The sequence below is a fragment of the Diachasma alloeum genome, unplaced genomic scaffold, assembly GCF_001412515.2.
Source record: "Diachasma alloeum isolate Michigan unplaced genomic scaffold, Dall2.0 Dall_scaffold_00418, whole genome shotgun sequence".
Lineage (NCBI taxonomy): Eukaryota > Metazoa > Arthropoda > Insecta > Hymenoptera > Braconidae > Diachasma > Diachasma alloeum.
Window position 1 is genome coordinate 32,356 of NW_021680557.1, and position 9,876 is coordinate 42,231.

The 9,876-nt window shown below is 39.8% G+C and overlaps 1 protein-coding gene across 11 annotated transcripts in view; it reads right to left on the reverse strand.

Annotated features, from left to right (window-relative positions):
• Nucleotides 1–9,876, reverse strand: part of LOC107042106 (xin actin-binding repeat-containing protein 2) — a 233,570-nt gene that overhangs the window by 20,546 nt on the left and 203,148 nt on the right. The window lies entirely within an intron of this gene.

The window sequence follows — 9,876 nt, forward strand, 5'->3', positions numbered from 1 at the left end:
TGGGGGAGGGGGGGGGGGTCGAAAAACAATAACGAAATTGATGATTTTTTTAAAATACATTTTTTGATTTTTTCAAAATCCTATGCAAAATTCCAGATAGCCTAGAAGAATGGGTGAAACGGATATGAAACAGACACGTCATATGTGGCTGTATGGGGGTCATCTGAAAATCAAATGGGGATCATATCGACGGGTCCTAGAAGAAAAGGTCTATCTCGGAAAGATCATTCGAAAGGGGTCTATCTCAGAATTCCGATGTAAAAGGGTCTAACTCGATGTTTTCTATCTAAAAGGGTGTAACTCAATTCCCCCCGCAAGAAGGGTCTATCTCAGAAGAAATCTAAAAGGGTCTAACTCAGGTGGACTTCTACTAAACACTGATTAAGATTAAGGAGTAATTGTCTCGCTGTGTACCGTCTCTAATAACAGAGTACAGCAAAATAATCATGCGTTCCGCGAATGGTGAATGTATGATTCTCTACGGAATTAGTCATTTGAGAAGAAAATTGTGAGTGTCAATTTTTTAGTGAAATTTCGTTATGTCTTCTCTTAAAATTTGTTATTTCTTCTTCAAATCACTCATTATTATAATACAAATGTATCTATCGAAATGATAGATGTTGCAGGGATTGGCAATAAGAAAACGAGAGAAATACACACCAGTAACGCGTAATCTTCTCCTGCAGAGTAATTTCAGAGTGGGAAAACTGATGACTTGGTCTGGGGAGGAATGTAAACGTTGCGGAGAATGGACTGATCTTTACATTGATGAGAAAGCTGGACCGAATGAGTCAATAATGGTGGAACGAGCAGTTGGGCTTTAGGATTGTTGACATGTTTTAGGAACTCTAGGAAAGAAAGGGTGGGGATTCATGGAGAGGGTGAAGTTTGGGCTAGATTCAAATGTCACCTTCATGACACTCACCAGAATTCAACAGCAGTAAGTTTTCTACAGTAAATTAGGCTTGTTCCCTCACTGCACTCTTCATGCTCACTCTATATCACTGTCGAAGTGATCGTCAGAAGTGAGCGGGGCTTTTCATGATCGTCGAGATACATTCGACTTGGATTTTGTCCCTGACGATGATGGCTTCGAAGAGATTTTTAACGACTGATAGTAGGCATGATAAGCCGGAGGAATGGCGTTTTTAGAGCACAAGAATAAGAAGTCCTGTAGTTTTCCTTCAGGAATCCCAAGATCGTTCGAATAGGCTCTCTTCAATTCATAAGTTCTCAAATCCAATGGCCGAGTACGCTTCGGGACGTCAATTTTTTGGTAATCCTCATTGAAATCTGTCTTGAATTGAAGTACGTTTGGAGTTTCAGGGCTAACGGCAATCTTTTCAACTTGAGACCACGGGACTTTTCTCTTCTCCACGTCTAAAGTCCACTGCTGTTTCGCCACTAGTTCCTTGAAATCAAATATTATTTCCTGTGAAACTTGTGTCACAACGTACTCGCCGCCTTCGGCGTCTTGTCCCTTTGCCGCCTGAATGATTCCTTGCAATTGATATGGAGTGAAGATCTCTCTGTCAGCTGATTTTCTCTCGATACATGCATGCATGGAATCACTTTCATTCTGGGTATGACCCTTTTCCAAGAAGCGATGAGTAATCTGAACGTTGAAGTGACTGGCGGCCAATACGTACATCGAAAAGACGAATCGATTGCGATTTTGTGCAGGAAAATTATCAGAATAGAAAATGAATCGTTTCACTCCATTTCTACTCTTCTTCTCGATGTAATTCATGACGAAACTCGCGATTTCATTGGGACCTTTAGTACCGATATTCTATGTCCATAAATAGCAATAGCCTTGATGTGGACCGATATCATAAACCGCGAAATTGAACACGTGATATTTCCTTCGATAGTACAAAAGCCCACACNCATTGGGACCTTTAGTACCGATATTCTATGTCCATAAATAGCAATAGCCTTGATGTGGACCGATATCATAAACCGCGAAATTGAACACGTGATGTTTCCTTCGATAGTACAAAAGCCCACACTTCCCCCGTGGCAATTGGAATACTTTTTGAAGATCGAAGCAGGAGACACTGAGATGAGTATTCCCCTCCCTTTTCGCTTCCATTGCATCCGCCTTCTTCATCTCTCTAGCTCGCACTTTGTTAGCCAAATGAGTCTCGTATTTCTCTTTTTTCGCTAATTTATCGTCGGGTTTGGAGTTTTGATAATCCACGCAAATGTCGCATTAATCTTTCTTGGGCTTGAAGAATCCGATGTTGAACTCAGTGTTGAATACGTCCCTCCATTGTCTGACAGTTGCTGGTTCAAGGCCTTGCTCTTTCACCCAGCCCACATAATAAGTGTGCATTTGAGGAATCGATAAATTTTCCTCGAGATATTCTCTTTTAGAATCTTTCCGAGTGTGATGTGATTCTACGCGTGGAAAGAGATTGATGTGGTCCACAATACTCTTCTTTTTATCGGGTGTGAGTCCGCGAGAATGCGTCGAATTTGTCTTTCCTCGGTAGTTCCCAGGGACTGCATCCCCACTCTCCATTTTCTTCAAGGCTGTGTCAACTCACTTATGGCTTATCGATAAAGTTTGTAAGAATATCGTCTTACAAACGACAATCTTGACACCGTTGACTTGGAAGAAGAACTGTCGCGATTTTTTTCTTCGTGTTTCATTCTCAATGTTACTGCTTTTATCCTTCACAAGAACATGCCTAATGATAAAATCCCACTGTCGGGCATGATCTCCAATTTCCCAAAAATGGAAGAAAATAGCTTGTCTATCTTCTTGCGTCAATTTCGTCTCGCATTCCAATGGACATCCTGGACCACGAGGAGCTCCAAGTTTACTGGCCGGGACATATGTTTTTCCATCAGCAGCGAGATGCTCTAATCCCCGATCCCCAGCAATTTTAGCAGCTTTGCTGCGTCATTTTGATGGATTCAATGATCTTTTCCGCGTCAACTTCTCTGGAGCAGTGTATGTCGTTGTGTGCTTGGGCCTCACATTGGAAGAACTTTCTTGAGAAGGGAGTTCGACATGGGAGCTCGAGGCAGGGAAGAATACATTCGTCGAGGGCGATAATGGTAGCGGATACGTCGGAGGGATAGGTTATTCATACTGCGAACTAGAAGCTTCTGCCCTGTCATAAACATCTTCAACTGGAGGAAAATTCATGGGAGTCGATACGAAAGGGTGGCTTGGCTGAAGTGATGCGAGAGAATTACATCCGAGGATTGAAATGGGAGCACAACAGATCTGCGGATTCTGCTGAATGACTCCATTCTACGTATAAAAATTCGACATGTTTTGCAATACGCCAATTGGGTAGTTAGGCTTCCTTGTTGTTATTATCCTACCGGAATCCATATCGAGCCAATTTCCTGACTCTGCAAGAATTTTGTTATCGAAAAGTTTTCATAATCAATTGAAATAATCAGGAATCACCATTTCTGGGGCTTGTATCTCTTTGCAGACTCTGCGAAGGAAGCACACTTGAATTCGTCAATGCATTCATATAAAACGCATACTCTCCACCTAGTAGAAATGATAGAATTCGCTAACCTGGGAGTTATAAGAATTAAACAAGAAAAACAAGTTGAACAGAGGATGGGAAGCAGTGAGAAATGAATCATAACATTTGAGATGAAATTTTCGCAGGCTCGACATTTTGATATCCAAATTTTTCNAAGGAAGCACACTTGAATTCGTCAATGCATTCATATAAAACGGATACTCTCCACCTAGTAGAAATGATAGAATTCGCTAACCTGGGAGTTATAAGAATTAAACAAGAAAAACAAGTTGAACAGAGGATGGGAAGCAGTGAGAAATGAATCATAACATTTGAGATGAAATTTTCGCTGGCTCGACATTTTGATATCCAAATTTTTCAACGAAATTAATTATGTAGTAAATTAACCAGTAAAACTTGACGTCGAAAATTGTAAGAGCGCGATAAATCGAAAACTTATAGGAAAATATTTAAATTAAACTTACAGGGAGAATCCGCAAAATTGAAGCCAAAATTCAGATTTAGCGGTCCAGACATAATTGCCGTTGCCCAAGATCCGACTATCTACTTTACACTCTCCACATTACTTTTTTTTCACTTTTTAGCGTAATTAATAAACGTGCTCAAATCAATGGTCTGTCAAACCCGAGAACACAATGAAGTTAGTGTAAATACAGGTTGAGGGAAATATTTTACGATCGTCGTCGTGCGAGTACCAGTATGAATTTAGCAGGAATTTCCCAATTCCCCCAATATATTTTAGTACATTAGAGTACAAGGGCACAAATTTCGTTTTCAACGAATGTGTGTACAGATCTCGCCTTCGGCTCGGCCTGTAAACTACACATTCGTTGAAAACGAAATTTATTACCGAGTACTCTATAATATTTTATGTCAAGTCGTGCAGAAGTCGAGTTTTGAGCAAGCTGCGCGAAGCGCAGCGTGCGATGAACTCGACTTATTGCACGGCGCGACATAAATATCATTATTTAAATAGTAGTTAGTAGGGGTCCACCTGAGTTAGACCCTTTTAGATTTCATCTGAGATAAACCCTTCTTGCGGGGGGAATTGAGTTACACCCTTTTAGATAGAAAACATCGAGTTAGACCCTTTTAGATTTCATCTGAGATAAACCCTTCTTGCGGGGGGAATTGAGTTACACCCTTTTAGATAGAAAACATCGAGTTAGACCCTTTTAGATTTCATCTGAGATAAACCCTTCTTGCGGGGGGAATTGAGTTACACCCTTTTAGATAGAAAACATCGAGTTAGACCCTTTTAGATTTCATCTGAGATAAACCCTTCTTGCGGGGGGAATTGAGTTACACCCTTTTAGATAGAAAACATCGAGTTAGACCCTTTTAGATTTCATCTGAGATAAACCCTTCTTGCGGGGGGAATTGAGTTACACCCTTTTAGATAGAAAACATCGAGTTAGACCCTTTTGTGTCGGAATTCTGAGATAGACCTCTTTCGAATTATCTTTCCGAGATAGACCTTTTCTTCTAGGACCCGTCGATATGTGAGTCATACGGCACCAGTCGCACCGCTACGGACATCGGGTGTTGTGAAAAACCCTCATGGTCACATCCGCTTGGTTACACGGGTTGAGGGGGGGAGCGAACGAAGCGAGTGGGGGCGAAGCCCCCCCCCCGGGTTGGCGAGCAGAGCGAGCAGGGGCGTAGCCCCTTAGTTAATAATTAAAAAGCTCATGAAAAATAGCAATTCTGCGTGTGCAACTTGAAATAGCGACAATGTTGAGGTTATACAGGAATCGTGGAGGGGTCAGCGTGGCAAATACGAATGAAGTTGTGATGATACATTTCGCTATGGGAAGGAACATAACAGCTGAGTGAATCAGTGCTGCCAACGTGTAACTCGAACGGCACAACGTTGTCACTTTTTCTATCCATATTAATTATTCTCCAATTATCCAAAAGACAAGCTAGAAAAATAAAAGAAGGCTTGAAATATGTGAAAAAAAAATAGAAAAGTTATTAAAAAAATATTTCGAACACAAAAATGGTTGAAATAGATTTAATAGATTTAATGGTTTAATAGATTTAAGATTTCTGATTGAAATATGTTTTTCTTTTGTTCACCGATTGGTTTTTTGTGAGAGAACAATAGATTTTCCCCCGTCTCACCTCCTACATGTCCACCCCGCTATAAATACTTTAAATCTAAGATCTAAAATCGTCTCATATTTCACTTGACTAGAAGGAGTTTAATGGTTGAACAGATGTACACAAACAATTTGATTGTATTTAGTAAAATATCAAGAATTAAAGTGGATCATAAACTTTCCGCTTTGCTTCACTCTCCCCTGAACAAATCAATTCTTTCCATTTTTAAGTTTGTAAAAAAAATTATGTCTTTTAGAAGAGATGGAAATATTTTTGAAGATTCAATAGGCATTATTGACGAATATTTTCTGTGGTTCCAATTAGCCAATGCCATTAGAAGTTCCCTAAAATTGCCAGCAAAGGTAAAAATCTCGCGTTCCGTCCCCAGATTTAATGTTTTTACGTAATTTTTTTTACGAAAAACATTGAGAATCGAGTAGCTGGAATTGGAAAGTCGTGATGATTGATAAAAATGTCAATCCATTGAGCTTTCCAAAACTTTTGGCTGAAAATACATCTTATAATTGCAAGGAGTTACCCCTCTCCAATCTCGTGAAGGGGTTCAGCAAGAAGGCACATACAATTACAGCAAAGAAGATAACGATAATTCGACAGAATATTTCCGATTGTTTTACAAAGAACACAAGAAATCCTAGGATGCTCGTCATAATAATCTTCCACGGAGAAGGATCACATGGATTAACAGGGCTAGGGCTAATTATTATCATTTAATGAATTCCAGATATGTACGCGAATAAATATCAAAATACCAAATACACTGGTAGAACAGGTGGAACGATTTGATTGCTTGATTGTTATAGTTAAGAAGCCTCGTTAACAGCAAGGGTCTACTACGACGTATTCACACCTCACAACAACCTTATTCATTCCAGTTTTTGTAAGCGACCTTTTGTATCATTTCTCTCGCCAATAACTCGTCGAAATGCATCGAATCAGTATATAAAATCATAAATCGAAGGTGGGGGGGGGGGGNGGGGGGGGGGGGGGGGGGGGGGGCTTGTATAGTGTTACCGATTCTTATATGCCCAGGTACGAATTACTAAACCTGACCTGCGGCAGCCCTTTGCACACGAGGATGCATAATTATAATTATTCTCATCCTATATTAAAAAAGATCTGTAATTAATTAACTGATGAATTTTGAACTTATTAATAAGCAGATTCACGTCAAATCAGCAGGCCAAAAACGTCGATGCTGGAGATTTGCGTCACATTTTTTTTCTGAAAAGATGCCACTTAGACCAAAATTTAGAAAAAAATGAAAATATTGATAATTGGGAGTTATATATTTTTTATTTCTTAATCCTCAACTTCTCCCAGCTACAACGGTCATCACAACAGTTTAAATGAATTTATCCAAAAGAAAGAACCATCACGTACAATAATTTCCATGGCCGTCGGACAGGGCCATCGGACATGGCAGACGGCCATGGCGTGGCCATAGGTATTTTGGAATTCGTGGCCGTTTTCCATGGCCGTTGGCCGGCAAATAAATAAATAAATGAATAAATAAATGAATAATAGAATTTTGTTCATTACTCGAAAAATGAACAATTTTCCCACATTGACAGAAATTATATTTTTTTCTCTATATGCTTCGGTATAATTGAGGAATAGGGGGTTAAATTCAGAGGATGTTCTCTAATAAAATAAATGAATAAATAAATTAATAACTGAAAGATGAATAATTTTTCAACATTGAGGTAAATTATGACTTCGCTGTATATAAAATATACGAGTCATGTAATGGTTATATGCGATGCGTGTGAAGTTCGAAGGGAGGTCAAATTGATATTATACGGAGGTCAGATGGGGATTATGTGAAGGGTATAGGAGGGTTATGTGTTGTTGGTATGGAGGACACATATAGGTTGTGTGAAGGTCGTGTAGGTCATAGCCAGGTTATATGGAAATTATGAATGTCAGATGCAGGCTTTATGAAGATGACGTGAAGGTCATAAGGAAGTTGCGTGAGGGTTATGTGAAGGTCGTATGAAGATTGTAAAAAGCTCATGTGAAGGTGATATCGGTCATATGCAGGTTATATGGGAGTTATGTGGAGGTCATATACAGGCTTTATGAAGGTCATATGAGGGTTATGGGGAGGTCGTATGAAGATTGTTCAAAGCTCTTGTAGAGGTCATGTAGGTCATATGGGAATTATATGGAGGTCAGATGCAGGCTCTATAAATGTCACGGAGGTCATAAGGTTACGTAAGGGTTATGTGAAAGTCGGGTGAAGATTGTACAAAGCTCATGTGAAGGTTATGTATGTCATATGCAGGTTATATGGGAGTTATGTGGAGGTCATATACAGGCTTTATGAAGGTCATATGAGGGTTATGGGGAGGTCGTATGAAGATTGTTCAAAGCTCTTGTAGAGGTCATGTAGGTCATATGGGAATTATATGGAGGTCAGATGCAGGCTCTATAAATGTCACGGAGGTCATAAGGTTACGTAAGGGTTATGTGAAAGTCTTGTGAAGAGTGTACAAAGCTCATGTGAAGGTTTTGTACGTCATATGCAGGTTATATGGGAGTTATGGGGAGGTTACATGCAGGCATTATGACGATCATAAGGAGGTGGGATGAAGGTCATGTGAAGGTCAGATGAGGGATTATGAAGGTCATAGGGAGGTCACGGGAAAGTTATATTGGGTATTTAAGGGTCATGAGAAGGCTATGTGAGGTCAAATGAAAGGCATACAAGGCGCATGTGAAGGTAAAGAATCATTGAAATTATATAGAAGATATATGCAGGTCGTATAAAAGTTATATGGAGGTTAGGTGAGAGTCATATGGAGTTAGCGTGAGGGTTATGTGAAAGTCGTATGAAGGTTGTACAAAGCTCATGTGGAAGTTATGTACGTCATATGCAGGTTATATGAGAATTAATCTGGAGGTCAGATGCAGGCTTCATGAAGGTCATGTGGAGGTTACGCGAGGGTTATGTGAAGGTCGTCTGAAGATCCGTCAAAGCTCATGTAAAGGTTATGTAGGTCATATGCAGGTTATATGGGAGTTATGTGGAGGTCATATGCAGGCTTTATGAAGATCATTAGGTGGGATGAAGTTCATGTGAAGGTCCATAAAGCCTGCATATGACCTCTACATAACGCTCATATAACCTGCATATGACCTTCATAAAGCCTGCATATAACCTACGTATAACTTCCATATAACCTGCATATGACCTACATAAGTTTCACAGGAGCATTGTACAATCTTCATACGACCTGCACGTAACCCCTATATGAACTTCGTGACCCTCACATAACCTCCATGACTTGCCCGTAATCTTTCCATGACCTTTATAGAGCCCTCATGACTTTCACATGACCTTCATCCCACCTCCTTATGACCTCCAGAAAGCCTGCATATGACCTCTACATAACGCTCATATAACCTGCATATGACCTTCATAAAGCCTGCATATGACCTACGTATAACTTCCATATAACCTGCATATGACCTACATAACTTTCACATGAGCTTTGTACGATCTTCACACGACTTTCACATAACCCTTACGTAACCTCCTTATGACCTCTCCGTGACCTTTACAGAGCCTGCATCTGACCTCCATATAATTCCCATATGACCTACACGACCTCTACAAGAGCTTTGAACAATCTTCATACGATCTCCTCATAACCCTCATATGACCTTCATAAAGCCTGCATATGACCTCCACATAACTCCCATATAACCTGCATATGACGTACTGTGACGTATTTTCTTACCTCTGCGGACGGTGAAAGATACGCAGCCCTCAGCGACCAAACAACGAAAATAAAGTTGGGCGCCAGCACGGGTGAACCGTGCAATTAAAACAACAAATTAAATCGACAATTATTCGAGACAAAAGAACAACCCCCGACAGCTCAGACAACCGCGGTGGCGGCTGGGTTCTCGATACAAATGGTTGTTCTGAAGTTTCCGAAATGACTTGGTTTTCTTATCTAACAAATTATATAAAAAATTCAATAATCCGGGGAATAAATAATTTATTCAATAAACCCCCTTGTTCATTTCACTTCGAATCACCCCTCAGAAAATTAATAACACAAATATTCAACAAAAGCTAAAGACTCGATACACTAGAAAATTCCTAACCAATGATTAGTCAAAATAATAAAATACTAGTCAGTCAAAAGAATAAGTTCAGTCAAAATTACAAAATCATGAATAAAGTCAAACTGTAGAAATGACTAGCGGAAATAAAGTCAAA